General features: G+C 41.5%; 1 protein-coding gene across 1 annotated transcript in view; it reads right to left on the bottom strand.

The window, feature by feature from the left end:
* Positions 1 to 18156, bottom strand: part of LOC145393487 (ecdysone receptor-like) — a 747239-nt gene extending 729083 nt beyond the window's left edge. Inside the window, exon 1 of the mRNA XM_080267607.1 lies at positions 17578 to 18156. The gene's annotated coding sequence lies outside the window, so the exon portion shown is untranslated. The remainder of the gene's footprint in view (positions 1 to 17577) is intronic.
* Positions 18157 to 18459: the final 303 nt, after the last annotated feature.

Here is an 18459-nt window from a genome sequence, read left to right as displayed (position 1 = left end):
AGTCTGGATCTGTCTGTGAAACTAGGATGCTACTAGACCGGTGACTCAATCACTCTCACCGTTCTCATTCCCTCATCTATTCACTCACTCTCACTCAAGCATCGTACTCACCCACTCTCACTACACCTATTCCTTCACTCTCACTCTCAGTATAAATCTTGTCTTGAGGATCCGCCAGTAAAACTAGGATGCTGTTGCGAAGCTGGTGAGACCGTATTTCTTTGTCTGCTTACCTACTTACCTACCTATCTATCTATCTACTCACTCATCCGTCTACCTATCTATCTATCTTTCTACCCATCTACCTATCCATCAATCTTTTACAAGACACTTTAATCCCGAAAGGGGTGGCCAAAACAAATAGCTTCCATATCGCTCTACTCATGTCTCAAAAACAACAACAGTACTTCACTGGAATAAATATAAAGGTAGCATACACAACACAACGCTAAGAAAGAGTTACAGTACGCCTCCCAAGCCCACGACACCGCTGCCCACTAGGCTCTGGCGCTTCGTACGGCTGGCAAAGCTGTACGGCCTCATTTGTACTGTGTTGGAAAGTTTTGGTTCGTGTGACAGACTGCAGAGGTGTACATAATTACTCCCATTACTGCCAAGGATATTATAATTATGAATACTGTAAACACTACAACTACTTTTACATAAACACTGCCAATATAAACAGTACTACTACTATTATTATTACCACTACTGCTATAACTACTTACTACTACTACTACTACTACTATTAACAACAACAACAACAACAACAAACAATAATAATAATGATAATATAATAATAATATTAATAATGTAATTACTACTGCTACCTCTACTACGTACCTTTACATCTCCACTACCATGACATAATACTTTTTACTCTTGCTAACTACAGACGATTTGATCCAGCTGAAACTATTCGAACTACAGGGATTATAGAAACAGCTTTCAATAACCCCCTCGCGTCTTGAGTTCTCACCTAAATAGCGTAAAATCGTCTGGCCGCCAAGGAACAAGGATAAAACTTAACGTGACGCATCCAGGCTCAAGGTGCTAAAATATCCCCAGGTATAACTTGCCAAATTATTACACGCATAAGTTGGTAAAAAAAAAAAAAAAAGGGCTACACTCTCTCTCTACGTTACTCCCTGTCCCCCTCTTCCTCCACTTCCCTCCCCACCTCCTTTTCATCCACATTAGCTTACTTCTCCATCACCCCTTTCTTCTCCACCACAATTCTTTTATCTATCGCCATCTATTCTCCATGTCATTTTTTTAAAATTCATCTTCCACATCTTTCCACCACCTGCTTTTACATGCACTCTTCCATTATCACATCTCTGAATCATTCCCTCTTCGTTTTCCAGTCTACACTGCTTCATCCCTTATCCCCTTTCAGTTTCTCTATCCTGTCACCTAGCCTTCCCTACCCCCTCCCCGCTCTACCCCTATTCTCACTAAACTGTCTTCATTCTTCTCTATCCCCCTCTTCTGGTACCTATGCTCAACGACCCGATCTTCACCATCATCTCCAACCTCCTCCACCTATCTCCCCACAGCCATCCCTTCTCTTCCATTCTCTCCTCTTCTCTTTCCATCTCTTCACGCACTCTCCCATTCTCCTTCCCAACCATCCCACGACCGTCCCGTCAGTGAAACCAGGCTTGCATTCACCGCAGAGTTTTCTCCTGGAACGCTCCATGAATTTAGACCTAAAGTTTTGCCCCAATCGTTCCATTTCTCGGTACATTTAACTCTCAGTGCTATACTTGATTTTGTAAACTGCATTCCTGCGAACATCAGGCGAATTTATCCAGCCGAGGGAAATCTTATCAGTCAAAGGCTTAAGCACGGGATTGAAGACAAATTTCGCACAGTGTAATATGATTTTGTAATGGTTCGGTTTTTACTTGTGCGACAATACTAACTTTTGATTATAACGTGTGTGTGTGTGTGTGAATGTGTGTGTGTGTAATTTGAATACAACAGTGCATTTAATATTTAACGACCGCATGCGCACAACACGTAACGCGAACGGAGAAGCAAACCCTTAAATTCCAACTGCAACTTACCGAACGCCAATGGTTATTAAATTTGATCAGACTACAATAAGTAACAGTACCGAGAAGCCAGACTCATTCTATCTTCTTCACACGCTTCTATTTTTATCGTCAAAAATTAGGAGCTTTGATTTAGATCCTCATAAAAATTTTCGGCGTTCGACTATTACGTATACTCAAAAAACATATTAGGCCCACGAGGTGGAGCCAGGATTCCGAGGGCTTGAATATTGTGTGAATGAATGTGTGGCCCATTTCCCTTGACATGCTGCTAATAGTTCTCCCACTTTCATACTTTTTCATTCCTTCCTAGAACCTACCTCATCCCATACTTAGGAAAAGTATGAAGGAGTTAAGGCTATCTAACCTCGCCAGTAAAAAAAAATAAATAAATAAATTTAAAAAAAAGTGAAAAAAGTCTATTAATGCCAAGATTAAAATGAAAAATATAATTCATCGAGGTCAAGAGGTTTACTATGGAGACTCAAAGCATCTTAACGTTATCATTCGGACAGTTACGATTCTTAACTTTATTTATATTGTGGTCTAGCCAGCTGAACGAAGATGGTAACGACCTTGTACGGACATCCTGTGTGTGTGTGTGTGTGTGTGTGTGTGTGTGTGTGTGTGTGTGTGTGTGTGTGTGTGTGTGTGTGTGTGTGTGTGTGTGTGTGTGTGTGTGTGTGTGTGTGTGTGTGTGTGTGTGTGTGTGTGTGTGTGTGTGTGTGTGTGTGTGTGTGTGTGTGTGTGTGTGTGTGTGTGTGTGTGTGTGTGTGTGTGTGTGTGTGTGTGTGTGTGTGTGTGTGTGTGTGTGTGTGTGTGTGTGTGTGTGTGTGTGTGTGTGTGTGTGTGTGTGTGTGTGTGTGTGTGTGTGTGTGTGTGTGTGTGTGTGTGTGTGTGTGTGTGTGTGTGTGTGTGTGTGTGTGTGTGTGTGTGTGTGTGTGTGTGTGTGTGTGTGTGTGTGTGTGTGTGTGTGTGTGTGTGTGTGTGTGTGTGTGTGTGTGTGTGTGTGTGTGTGTGTGTGTGTGTGTGTGTGTGTGTGTGTGTGTGTGTGTGTGTGTGTGTGTGTGTGTGTGTGTGTGTGTGTGTGTGTGTGTGTGTGTGTGTGTGTGTGTGTGTGTGTGTGTGTGTGTGTGTGTGTGTGTGTGTGTGTGTGTGTGTGTGTGTGTGTGTGTGTGTGTGTGTGTGTGTGTGTGTTTTATAAGTTATCCAGGCCAACTCGATGTGAAATGTGTGTCATTACAGCATACACCTGAATTTATCAATGAACGCCTGTAGATATGATGTTTCGGAGTATTACCGTATTTACGCAAACTCTGAATATGTAGGCTATATGGACATTAGAACGGCTTGTACTTGAATACCAGCAAATGAGCTTATACCATGTAAAACGAATTTCTTCATTATAAATACCACCTAAGTCTCTCACGTGTATGATGTGAATATACTCAATTTCTTATTCTTCTTCACCTCCTCTTCCTCTTCTCCCTCGTCTTCTTTATTGTAATGTGTAGCTGCATAAGAGCTTATCAGATATATTAATTCCTTTAGTTTGGTTACTATTTTTTTATTCTTGCTATTTTTATACTCATTAAATTCAGAAAAGACCTCGTACTGAAGGAATAGCTGAAACTTCTATCCATTTCCTTAACTTCTCCTTTGCTTCATAAAATCATTTGGAGGCAGGGGAGAGAGAGAGAGAGAGAGAGAGAGTCACCTAACTGCAATCTTAAATCTCTATATACCATCCATTGGGGGATGTGTGTTCTGCATATACTTTTTTCTTTCCATTTATTTATTTGTTTTCTTTAATTACGTGATATGATGAGCATTAATGAGCTTAGAATAGGCATAATGAAGCTCTTCCTTCTCCATATCACCTGTGTCCTGAAAATCATAATGTGGGTACGTACGTTAATTCTTTATGAGTAATCTTAGATGCAGGTTAGATTGGGGTGAATAACTGCGCACAAGCTTAAAACGTGAATAACTGAGAACGCGAGTATTGAAAAACTGAGAACGTGAATAACTCAGAACGTGAGATGTGAATAACTGAGAACGCGAATAACTAAGAACGCGAACACTGCATCTACCAGTGTCACCGGAATTAAGTACATTTAATTCCCAAAATGTGTTGCTGTTTGTTTACATCCCAAATTTTGCAATGAAACTGTGTGTGTGTGTGTGTGTGTGTGTGTGTGTGTGTGTGTGTGTGTGTGTGTGTGTGTGTGTGTGTGTGTGTGTGTGTGTGTGTGTGTGTACCCAATTTTACGGACTATAACCTTCAGAATAACACTAAAACTGTCACATTATATATTACCACACCGATAAGGGAACATATTTACTCTATTAAACATCCCACGACTTGATGAACTGGCCATAAGAGGCGATTCCTGAGGTCATAGAAAAACATTAGTGCTCTAAAACATATGTCGGCTTCCCAAGGGTCATGGAGTACACGGCATTTAAATACAGATGGAGGTAATCGCATTTCCAGCTCATGTTTTCCTGCCTCTATACTCATCACTTTTTTTTTTTAAACTCAGAAAAACCTGAAGAAAAAGCTATGGAATGTCCGGAAAATATATACATAAATAACAGTGATGAAGAGTACACCGGATGGTAACATAGGTGGATAATTTTCTCCATTATCACTATTCAGATTTAAATGCCTTCGCCATTCCAATTTAAATCTTTGCATTTCAGATTTAAATCTCTTCATTCAAATTTTAATGTATTCTATAAGCACTGGGATTCCGACATATGCTTATAGACCACTTGCCTTACAATTATCTCAATATTTTTTTTTGTGTGTACCAAGTCCCTCCACATCCTAGGGTACCACATTAATACATTTATTATTATTATTATTATTATTATTATTATTATTATTATTATTATTATTATCATCATCATCATCATCTAAACGAAAATGTGTTCTGTTAGCCTACATCCCAGATTTTGGTTCAAGAATAAGTAATGTGACGATGATGATGATGATTATTATTATTGTTACCCTTATCATTACTATTATTTAAACTGAAACCTGCACTGTGTTAGCTTATGCCCCAAATTTTTGTACAGGAAAAAGTTATGTGAGGTTATATACGATTTGTACCATATCTATAACCTTAAGGCTGACACTATATCAGTCATGAATATACTGGCTGACTCAGACATAGATAGATTTACACACTCTAGACATGGACAGATTTACACAACAAGATGTGGACAGATTTACACACTATAGACATAAACAGATTTACACACACATTAAATAGCAAGAAGTTATTACAGGAGGCTGATGCAGGTTTTACGAACGTGTCAGGGGTGATTCATGTGGGTTAAATGATGTGTGGTGGAATGAGGTCAGTGAGTGATTAGCAACATAGGTTTCAGTGATGGGTCTGCTTGGGATATAGGTCAGTGAACGTACATCTATCCCTCTAAGTACGGTTATTCACTTTCATTTTTCAGTCATTTTACTTTATTTTATCCTTCTTTAGTAAGGTGATTTATTTCTATTTTTTACTTATTTATTTACAGTATTTATCTATTTATATTACTTTATTTCCTATTACCAGACCAAGTTCTTCAGACTAAAAATGGTAACGTCTGGAAAACTTGGGCAGAATATTTCGTTAGCCCTTTCGGTAAAACTACTCCCTTATTAATTAATATTATTATTGTTGTTATTATTTTTATTATTATTATTATTATTATTATTATTATTATCATCACTATTACTACTGCTACAATTACTACTACTACTACGACTATTACTACTACTACTACGACTATTACTACTACTACTACTATTTACTGCTATTAGTAGTAGTAGTAGTAGCACCAGTACTACTACTACTATTACTAACAATACTACTACTACTACTTACTACGGTAGTTATTATTATTACTACTACTAGCTACTATTATTATTACTACTACTACTATTACTACTACTACAAACACTACTACTACTATTACTATTATTACCACTACTACTACTACTGTTATTATTATCACTACTACTCATACTACTACTTCTAATACTATTAGTATTGTCATTATTCTTATTACTATTATTATTCTTATTATCATTACTCCATCCATCCATCAATCATCTAATCCTATGTTGCCCCATGAGAAGCGTAGGAGCCCGGGGCTAGGAAAGTTGGTCCTGGCATTTAAGATGAGAGTAACCAGCCTCACTCATCCCTGAGTGGCATTACGGGAGCAATAAACCCCAACCACTCCTTGGATATAAACCTTCACCGGCTCAATCCGACTGGAGCAAACTACAACTACTATTATTGCCAAGCTATCTCGAGTGAACCACTTTAGGTCTATTGTTACTAATGTCATACGATTTTTATTCATCCCAGAAACCTCGAACTAAAACTGTTAAGCAGGGGCACAGATGCATTGTCTATTTGCTACGATGGCGACTCTCTCTCTCTCTCTCTCTCTCTCTCATTTTTTTCTTTTCTCATTCCCCCTTTCTTTTTTTTTTTTTTTCCTACCACCAGAAGTTGTTATTTATTCAGGAAACAAAAACAGCCTAAATAGAGCACAAAATATCTTGCCCCTTCAGTACAATAAGGACTTTGTTAATTCATTCATCCTATAACCTTATCTCCACAACGCAACACTACTCTCTCAATTTATGCTTGCTATAACCTAATCCACGCTTGCTATAACGCATCTCCATGACGCTAACTTTTTAACTACTGGAAGCTCGGTTAGGTTTGGAGTTGGGAGGGGAAAACGGGCAGCAGTTAAAAGTGAGAGTGAATGAGGGAGAGTGGACTCGAATGGGAAAAATAATATGAAAGTGAAACCGGGGTAAACGAGGGAGAGCAGCACGAAGTTACATAGATAAATAAATAAATAAAGATAAATGAGGAAGAGTGGTTTGTTAAAAAAAAAAAATACTGAAAGCCATTAAAACCAGGATAGGCTTAAATAAAAATAAATAAATAATGGGAGGGGGTTTGAATGGGCATAAAAGGATAAAAATTAAAACCGGAGTAAATGAAGAACGGAAGCTTTGATTAAAAAAAAAAAAAAAAAAAAAAGTTGGCTAATGAGGATGCCTTAGAGTGGAAAAAAGGAAACTAAAAAGGCTAAGGTGAATGAGGGAGTGCTGTTTATAGTGGCAAAATAATCGAATACCTAAAAATACGGTAAATGAAGGAGGATGGCTTGCAGTGGCGGAAGGATAGGGATGATCATGACTTGTGACGCTTATAGTTTTATTCTTATTTTTTTAACTCTAAACTGCCCTAAAAATTGCCACCTTTCCATCTTCAACGCTGAGCTGTATCAATAAATTATCATCAGAATGCTCTTATGTCGATTACGAAGCAGTGCCATAAAAAGGATGAAGTCCCCCCTCCCCCCTTCTCTCTCTCTGGGGCTAAGCTACGTGAAATGTGGCGAAAGATGAAAAGTTGGGCCAAGTTAAGGTGAAAGAATGAAGATGAAAAGTTGGGCCAAGTTAAGGTGAAAGATCTGTATGTGTTTTCTGGTGTTAGTTAAACCCTCGAACCCATTGTCGTAATTTCTACCGCACTCTTGCTACTTCCAGACGATCTTCTTCAACTTGGACAAAGCCTCTCGTAGAGAAGGGTGAATGAAGGCTACATCTATCTTTCACAGCTCGAAAAGTCTACCAAAGCTGAATATAAAATCGTCCTCGGTGTGAAAGGGTGAAACAAGAGACAGACGTACCGCAAACTGGGATGAAGCAGACCGGTGACGCACAGAGACCGATGGTACAGTAATATTAGAAGTACATGACGTGAATCAAATATCCTCATAGATTTGTCCGAAGTGCCTGAAAAAGTCGATCACATATGAAACACTCGGGAAAACCTTGAAAATTAATGAACTGTGTCTCCGATGCTTGACTCTATCGCGATATATTCACCAAAACTTAGCACAACACTTTAATTCCCTGCCTGCACCACCATTTCCGATATTTTTCACGTCTTTTTACCTGATTTACAGCATGAAAGCACTTCCTGTAATAAATAGCTGGTATAAATATGCAAATTTCGTGGACATGTTTACATTACCAGCATCCGTCAACTAACCTTTCCGTGTCCTTTCTCAGATCTTGCGCATAAAACACTTCTTGGAATAAAGTGTTGAAATCTGCTATGTTAAAATTTATTGTCTGTTTCTATTTCAGGTTATGGTACTGTAGCAGAAGCCACAATCATTATCATCATCATTCTAACAATTTACCCATCATCATCCTCATCATCAACGACATTACCATCATTCTGACAATTTACCCTTCATCATCATCATCACTAACAATTTACCCTTCATCATCATCATCACTAACAATTTACCCATCATCATCATCATCACTAACAATTTACCCTTCATCATCATCATCACTAACAATTTACCCTTCATCATCATCATCACTAACAATTTACCCATCATCATCATCATCACTAACAATTTACCCTTAATCATCATCATCATCATCACTAACAATTTACCCATCATCATCAGCATCATCACTAACAATTCACCCTTCATCATCATCTCACCTAAGGCGGGGTGAGGTAGGATCTAGTTTACAAGGACAGAGAAAACAGGAAAGGGGGAGAACTAGCACCAGCATGCTCAGCGAAATGTGCCATACACACTCACTCACACATCAGTCAAGAGGCCCCGACAGTCTGCCTCCACCTAAAGACTAATAATATGCACTTTTTTGTCTATTAATTTGGAGTAAAATGAAAAATTCGACATGAAAGCAACTACCCGTTTTCTTCCTCCACCTTGATTAACACCCCTTCTAACTTTTGCTTCTCAGGGAATCCTAAATAAAAGACGATAACCGAGCATTTACCAAGCTATATTCAGTCGTTTATCTCAGGGATTTATCAATGTTTCTTTGCCGGTACAATTATATCCCTAGATTCATCAACCGGATTTTTTTTTTTTAATATAGGCTGAGTTGAAGCCAAAATTTTTATCACTTTTTTGTACAAATGGTTAAAATAATTTATCTACTAATTTTTACGACACATTTATTATAGGCCTACAGTATCTGTAGATTTATCCACTGCCATATATCTTAAACACACACACACACACACACACACACACACACACACACACTTACATATACTTACCCACACACAAGTATACCCACACCCACAAGTGACGAATCATCACCATCATCATCATCACTACCAAAATCCTGGCAGTATAAAACATGAACATCTGACCGAGATGTGTTTACCGTCAACCCTGAACTGATGACCAAGTAGGGCTGTATATTTTCCTTTACGTCCCTGCCACATCAATTAATTATGTCTGTATTGCTTGATCTGTAACACAGATCAGTAATATTTTGTAACTGAATTCATTAGCAGCTTTGTAAGTGAATTTATTGTTAGCATTTTGTAATGATCTGGTAATAGTATTTAATTCTGTAACTTACTATACTCCTTTTACTCTAACCTGGCCTACAACTGGCCTCTCTCAAATCTTAAAAACTAAGCTGCAGTAAGAGATGACCCCAGAATATGGTGCTAGTCACGAAGAAGTGCTATGAAATGGATGTAGAGCCACACTGTTGTATTTTTCTGTCACTGAGCTACGTGAAATTAGCTACCAACGGACGAAGATCTGGGCCAAGTTCGTGTAAAACTACAGAGGTATTTTGTAACCCATTAGCGGTATTTTGTTGACTATTTATCACTAGCAATTTGTAGCTGAATATAACTGGTTTATTTTGTAACTGAATTTATTAACTGCACAACAATATTAATATCATACTGTACAGATTAACTGTCAACATTCTGCAAGTGAATTTAGCAGCGGCAATCTGAAGCTATCTATTTGCCGATTTTGCAATGTGATAGCAATAATTTATAGCTGAGATATACTGAAGAAATAGCAATATATCTGACATGTAATGAGCAGTAGTATGTTACAGATTATAAATGTTTCGTAACTATAAGCCAATGATCGCTTTCCACATCGATGTTTACCTGTACAACTTCCTCGGTTCATGATCATGATTTTTACACCTACATTTGATAACACAGCTACAGATCTTACCTACATCATACTTACCTAGATCTTAACCACCTTATCTTTACTCGCCTAGGCTAGATCTTATCCACCTAGATCTTACCTACTTATATCTTGATTACCTAGATCTTACCTAGACTTTACTCACCAACACGTAGAGCTTACTCACCTTAAACCAAACCCAGTCAAGGTTAGCAGTGAAGAATTTTAAGTATAGTTAGATATAGATACACACAATCATTTCCACAAAGTAAGAGTTCATTACTTTTTTTTTTCTAATATTTACACACACACACACACACACACACACTCAAGCCTTGCCTACACCTTCCCCTTTTTAGTTTTAAAGAATACTCCCATAATTTTAAACAATAAGGCCATAATATCCTCTGTTAAAACTCTTAACTCCTTCAATCCCATAACGCACATTTTGCTTAACTGATATGTTGCTAACAGATTTCTCTTTTTCTTGGTGAAGAGAGTACCCAAGAAGAAAATGGGTTAGTGAAGGCTATCTTTAACCCTCCAGTTCGAAACGTCTCTTCTATGTTGAAATTAATTGTCTGGAGGTAATAAAATGATCTGAGAGAGAGAGAGAGAGAGAGAGAGAGAGAGAGAGAGAATGTCATCGGATTCAAAGGGTTAACCATTCCCGCCACTCCAAGCTGTTTTCCTTCAAGTCCTCCTCCATGATCGTTTATTTCCACCTCGTTCGCGGTGTTCCTCTTCTTCTCCCACCAACTCTGGAACCACACACACGTTAAGGCACCATATTTTACCGCCACTCCACGCCGTCCTCCGTCATATCCTCCTCCACTGTTACACTCTTCTACCTACGCTCTTTGTCCCTCTACCCTCCACCTCTTTCTGGTCTCCTGCTCCTCGTTCTCGTTCCTCCTCCTCCTCCTTCCACCACCACGCTCTCTTCTATAAGCAACACATTTCATCGACATTAAAAGCCGCCCTCGTCCACGTCCTTCACTTTTACACTCCTCCACCTCCTTCACTGTCCCTCTTTCCTCCTCCTCCCACAGCGTGCCCTTCCTTGCACACTTTATCGCCACTCTGAGCCGTTCGCCCTGAAGTCCTCCTCCAAATTTACACACTTCCACTTCGTTCTCGGTCTCCCTTGCCTCGTTCTCCCAATATACACCTCTCTCTCGTTCTGTCTCCCGTGTCTCGTTCCCCGCCCAACTCATTCCCGTCCTCTCTCTCCTCCCTCTCCCATCGCCACGTTCTCGGTCTCCCTCCCCCACCACCACCACCCAGCCCCTGTACACTCCACATGTGAGCGGCTGTACAAAATGGTGCAACACTTCCGGTCTCTTTGTACACCACGTCGGCTAACTTTATGAAAGGTGCCAAGTCCTTCTGCCTCGTGACACCTCTTTTTTTTTTCGCCTATTTCAACCACTTCCGGACGATTACTTTATTCAACTTGGACAGCTCTCGTACTGAAGTGGTTATAAAAAATCCCCATTAATCCCATTAATAAGATGATTTTCTCCTTACCACTAAAGACACCACCAAAGACATTGTCAGAAAATGCTTTCGGACTGGAAGTGGTGCAGTACATAAATGGGTCACTCAACCTTATGTGGGTTATGTACTGAGGTTTAGGTGTTCTATGAGTGTATGGGGTGTGAGTAGTATTTTGAGGCATTTTTTTACGTTAGGCCAATTTTACTTCATTTATGTGCCGATTTGAAGCTGGTCGTTCTCATCGTCTTCTGGCCTACTTCTAAACCCCTATTTTGTTGTTCTGTCGTCATTCCGTTTTACTCCACAAGCTGGAAACTTCCCTGACGAGTTACTCGATATTTCGTCAAGTGTTATCTTTTCGTTTTTTTTATTCTCCTTCATCTTCAGTTTCAGTTCTTTCGACTTCTTTTTAAATCTCTTCGTCCAACTCCTCAGTTCGTGTGATGATTTTTTTAACTCATCCTTCTTTTTCTTCGAGGTGCGTGTGTGTGTGGGCGTGGGGGGGATGTCGTATATTAGTACCCCCTCAACGTGCAATATATACAGTGCCGGAGTGCCAATAACGGTGCCACAGCGGGGGTCCAGTGCCGCTTTATGGTGCCACCGTGTCAGGAGCCAACGCCGGCGAACTTCTACCCCATCCATCTACTTTTTTTTTTTCGGGAGGCTGAGATCGAAAATGAAAGGTTGTAATACAAGGTATACAGAAAATGGAAGTCGGTAGTAGCCTATGAGCTGCTGTTTCGATTTCCTCTGCTTTTCTTTTCACTTTTGTCTTTTTCTTTTGTTTTTATTTTTTTTGGTGGATGGACCAGGGGTGGGGCTGAGTTTGTTGGAAATGAATGACACAAATAAAGGATACCAGTTATAGAAAGTAAATAACACGATAGTGCCATAAGGATGGGTTTTTCTACCTGATGTCCTCTCCCTCCTCTCCATTCTGTTAAGGGAGGTGGAGGTTCGTGGTCGTGAGCTGGACTGCAGGAAATAAGGAAGAAAAAATAAGAGATACAGGAACAAGATGGTAATGAAAGATGGCAGTGGAGAACCGATCAGTGCAATGATATCCATCCTCTCCCCCTCTCCCTTCCCCATATTTTCTTCTAGGGAGGGGGAGGCTGAGATGAGGTGAGATGAAGGGGAGGTTAAGGTGGTGGGATGGAACGAACCCAACAGAAAATTAAAAACAACATGGATAAATGGACGCCGGAATACTCTGTCCACTGAAATTTGGCCTAAAACTGCCATCTCCATCTTCAATACTGAGCTACAACAAGAATTTAACAAGGTGCTAATCACGAAAAAATGGTATGGAAAAGATGTAGAGCAACCCATCAATTATGTGGAAATAGCATGAACACACACACAAAAGTCGGATAGAAGGAATGAAGGGTGAGGGAATTACTGGGCAAGAAGAAGACAGAAATAGAAGGGGGGAAAGGGTTCTGGAAAATAAAGACAAAAATAGAGGGGAAGCAGGGCAAAAGGAACATTGTAGAGGAGCGTTGCTGTGTTATAACGGGGGAGGAGGGGGGGAGAGAAGGGAAGAAAGGGGTTGTGGGAAAGGACGCGGAAGAAAAAGGCATAACACGATAAATATAAGGACAATAAAGGGATATACGCCTAGAGGCAGTTTATTATTTATTTCTTTATTTGCTGATCGGGGAAAGGTTTAAGCCAAGACAAAAGGCATGGAAGTCAGGTTTCAAGGGTGAGGGTGACAGAAGTATGGATACCGGTTCTGTTGCCCCCGCTACCCCACCTCCACTAGCATACCCCTCCCCTCCTCTCCCTCTTCCCTTCTCCCCTCTGTCTCACTCCTTCTGTTACCCTCCCTCTCTCCCCCCACACCTTCCTCCTCTCTGATGCCTTCTCCTTTTCTCTACCCCTCCTCCTCCATTCTCAGCTTTCTTCCTCCATTCGTACTTTCCCTTTCCCCTTTCAAGATATCACTTCTCTCCCCGACCGTCTGATATCATCCCCTCTGCCTCCCCCTTCCTTCTCCCCTCCCCTCCGATATCCACCCCTCCCTCCCTCCTCCCCGCCGGTATCCTCCCCTCTCCCTCCCCCCTCCCCTTCGTTACCCTTCCCTCATTCCGTTGCCATCCCTCTCCCCTCCTTATCCTCCGTTACCATACCGATCCCCTCCACCTCGTTATGCTCGCCCCCCCCCTTTTTTTTTTTTTTTTTGGGGGGGGGAGGGGGGCGGATCTGCGCACTGCTTAAAAAGGAAGATGGAGAAACAAAATGCATGGTAAGGCACCGGTATATGAAAGAAATGTAGGGTAATAAGAGAATATGAATACCTGGATGCACAATACTTGAATTTCCCTCTCACTTTGCCACCCTCAACTCCCACCTTTTTTTTTAATGGGATGACGTTAACAGAGAATGAAAATAAGACAGTGAAGGTACAGGAAGCTAAACGGAATATACTAGTAGAGCGTGCAAATCGGTCTTATAATCCCCCCCCCCTGTTTTATTTTATTTTATTATTATTATCTGGGGGGAAGCAGCAAATGAAAAAGACAGACAGCAGCTACAAAATGGTAATGGAATTATAGTTCGTTCACCTCACTTTGGCTGAAATTCTCGTCCTTTTGCATACTATTCCTCGTACCTCAATGGCAAAATAGGACACTACTGCGGCTGTACATCCTTTTCGTAATACTTCGTGACTAACACCAAATTCTAGCGTTGATCTTGCGTTATAGCTCCCCATTCAAGACACAGAGATCGCAATATGAAGCCAAGTTAACACTCTCACGGTCGAAACAACTCCAATATTCTGTTCTTGCTGAGGCCAGACGATTACTATGTTAAAATGAATAGAAAACAGTAAATATGGAGACCGGTTTTACTCTCTCCCCCACTTCACACCCACTACATCCTCTCGCTCTTATTCTTATTTACTTATTCTGTATACCTGTATTTAGCGAAAGGTGTGATACTAAAATAATGAAACAGAGAAAATGAAGGAATAAAAATGGCATACCGGTACAGTAATAAATAAAAAAAACACCAGGCACGTCGTCTGTCTGCCCCCTCCTCAACCCGTACGGATTTGCGGGAGGGAGGAGGGGGCAGCAGTAGGCTATGAAGAGGCGAGACACTCAAGGTAAACTGGGCTAAATGGAAGATACTGGTCAGGTGTGAACGCTTATCCTGTTGCACCCCCTCCCCTCTCCTCCCCCTCCCCTTTCCCCACCTCCTAACTCACCCCCTTCCCGTTCCTTTATTTCACTCCTCCCTCCTCCTACATAACCCCTGCTCCCTCCCTCCCTCCTCCTACATAACCCCTCCTCCCTCCCTTCCCTGTGTAACCTCCATCACCCCCTTCCCCACCTCCAACATGCCGCCTCCCCCTCCACCGTTCTCTCACATCCTCACCCCCCCTCTCCCCGTCTCTAACATCCCGTCTCCCCTTCCCATCCCCTTCCTGTCACTCCAACCTCCCCTCTTCCCCCACTAACATCCTCCCTCCCTCCCTCCCTTCTTGTGTCATCTCTTTACCCTCCTCCCCGCCCTCGCAGCCTCCCTCCACCCCGAGTGCCACTTTTCCCCCGCCCGTGCCAACAGTGCCAAGTAATGCGGTCAACACAGTGCCGCTCGGCGTTAACAGTGCACTCATCTCTAACACTTCAGTACAATGACGCACTTTCTTCACAGCATTCTGGCTACCTTCAGACGATTTTCTTCACCTTCTGCGAGCCCCCTGGTTGAAAGAAATTAATGAGGGTTATATCCACTCCCCCCCCCCACTTCGAAAAGTTTCTTCTAAGCTGAATGCAAACGTTTGGTGGTGACGAGAAAAGGTGGCTCGTTATTGGACTGAAGTGGTCAAACAATACAACTCCACTACGAACGCGTCTTTTTATCATTATCATCATCATCATCATCACCATCAACATTATCATCATCACCATCATTATCAACACCATCATCATCATCACCATCACTACCACCATCATCATCATCTGACCCCTTTACCCACGTCTTTTCTAATTCTTATTATCTCCAGGCGACTATACCGGTACATCTTTGGAGACGCTGCCCATGCCGAGGAAGGGACGGTGAACAGATATCCGCTTCACTTACACCTTCATTGAGGTCTTCTTTCAAGTTGAGTAAAAGTGTGTACCTGAACCAAGGACAGAATGAACAGCAGATGCCACCGTAATGAAAGCACAATCTAGGAAAACCAAAATCGGAGTTCCTCTTAACCTGCCTTAAAAATCCAAACTAACTCAGAACCCAACCGACAGGGCATAAATTCAACCTAATTTAACTTCATACCAATAATTAATGTGTTAAGATAAAACTAACATTATAACTAACTAGAACAAACTTTTTCAACTCTAACATGCTAATAATGCAAGGTCAATTAGGTTAAAACAAGCTAATCTACCTTAAAAATTTCAATTTAAAGTAAAACTAGGACTAATGCATACTAACCTACGCTAACAGCCCTAATCTAACAAAGGAATAACTTAAGATGAAATAAAGACTAAAAAACACCAGCCTAAACCAACAAATCGCCTATCTCACAAACAACTGCCTATTTATGGGTAGAAAAATAAAAACAAACGCACCTAACACGCTAAATTAACGATGAAACTACCACTAACCTACAAACTCTAATGTAACTCGCAAAATCTGCCGAGAAAAAAAGGTAATGCAAACTTAACCCCCACAAAAATTCTAATTAAACCCGTAGCAAAAATAAGGCAGAGACAAAAAACTAACCTTGCCTATAAACCCACCAAATACATCGCGCTAAATCCATGGCGAAATTAAAGTAGGCTAAAACAAACTTAACCTAAAAACACTGAATTAACATGCTCAGATGAAGGTGGAATATTATTTAGAAAAAATAAAAAATCAAGCCAACCCCATAACCTTCCTAATCCAACAACCCATCGAGGCTTTTCATTTTCAGGATAATCTATAATAGAGCATACACACCTAACCATTATAAACCCTGCTCTACTCCACTTTACGCCAGATAAACCGACCACCCTAACCTAAACTCTTCCATATAACACACTAACCTTAAAAATCTAAAATAACACACTCAGTTTAGGCCGAAACTACTTATAACTACGGAGAAACTCGAAACTAAACAAGAGCAGGCTAACCTTCCCCAAAACAACCTAGAAACCTGCCTAATTTAACCTGCTTTTCGTTTGAACCAAGATAAAACCTAACACAAAAACACAAATCTAGCAACATTTTAGGGCCAGACTACGACAGAACCCGCTAACCTAACCTGAACCCGCAAACCTAGCACGCCCAGCCCAATTTTAGATCGTCCCCTAAGCATGTTCACTACAATATCGACTTTTCTTACGCTGTTCTTGCTGTCACTGTACGATTCTATTTTTTTTTTTCTTTTTTTAACGAGCTGGAAAGAGAGAGGGGTACATACAATTTTCATTACCCCGTTCAATACGAGGGGGCTGAGAATGAGACTAATAAAATGGCAGAGATAAAAGACAAAAAAATGTCCCGTGGCTGAAGTGGTAAATGCTACCCACAAGGACCCAATATCGTTATTCACACACACACACACACACACACACACACACACACACACACACACACACACACAAACCTAGTAACAGCGCTAGCCGACAACAGACCAACAAACAACCTGTCCCTTCAAACGTGGCACTACTTCTTGATCACTACAACCAACTTATCCACACCCTCCCACCTACCCATCCACCCCTTGTACCTATCATTCTATTTATTCTCTTTTTTTATTATTCTAACATTGGCGTGGTCCCCTTCCTTCTAATCTTACATCCATCTTTGGTCCGTTTCTTCCTCCATCCTCCTTTCCTTCTGTCATTCCTTCTTTCTATCTGTTCCTCTCTCTCTCTCTCTCTCTCTCTCTCTCTCTCGCTCAAAACAACAGGCCTGCCAAATCACGATCAAATCAGCGACTAAAAATGTTGATCCTTACCTGTCGTTCTGTGGGTGCAAGAGACGACGAAGTCGACGCCGGGTGTTCCCTCCTTAGAAGACGATGCCGGGGTCCAACTACGGGATTCGGACGCGGGTAAAAAAGTACCTTGGCTCCCCTTGAACGCTCACTGCAGGTCAATGTTTACCTCTTCTTCTCCTCTGGACGCTTTTCAAACTCTTTTCTCACCAACACAACACAAAAATATTATGCCTACACCAACACTCCACTAAAAAATTCACCAATGTGTGCAGGGGTTTCCAGGGAATCGAACACACACACGCCCCTAAAAACGGGGTTGCCGGGACGAGGCCAAGAGAGAAGGTATTCGGACGGCGGGTTTGGTCCAGTGGCGAGCCAGGCAACACTAAAGGGTGGGATGTTAAAACTGCCTCGAAAAATCTCACTCGTTTACACCACCTCTACGTCATCGCGCTGGGGGCCCTCCTCCTCAGGCCATAGGACACGCCGGAGGGGGTATCGCCGGTCCGCTGGGTAATCCTGAGGCAACCAAGGAGTAACTGGCCTCGGTGGATGGGGGCTCGATACGGCACAGAGAACGCCGGGGAAAGAAGGACGCACAACCTCCCTCACTGAAGGCTATCCCAACACTGAGGGCCTCACGCGCTGCCGAGCTTTCTCCCAGTAACCCAGTCTCGCGCCAGGGAGTTGTCGGCTGCCGCGAGCCTCTCTCTCACACACACACTCACTCGCTCCCACACTCACATACACACACGCGCGCACGCAAAAGTTTGTTCTCCTCCCCCCACCTCCTTCCTCCCGACGGAATAGGATGATTGGCGGAGGCGATGAATGATGGGAGGTGTTAGAGAAGTTCCCGGCCCGTCGGGATGCGACAAAAAGGGGACGTCCCCGAGTTTA

The sequence above is a fragment of the Coenobita brevimanus genome, chromosome 24 (genome assembly GCF_032717465.1).
Source record: "Coenobita brevimanus isolate Jiangsu-jjx chromosome 24, ASM3271746v2, whole genome shotgun sequence".
Taxonomy (NCBI): domain Eukaryota; kingdom Metazoa; phylum Arthropoda; class Malacostraca; order Decapoda; family Coenobitidae; genus Coenobita; species Coenobita brevimanus.
Note: the sequence above shows the minus strand (reverse complement) of the source record. Positions and strands in the feature narration are given on the sequence as shown.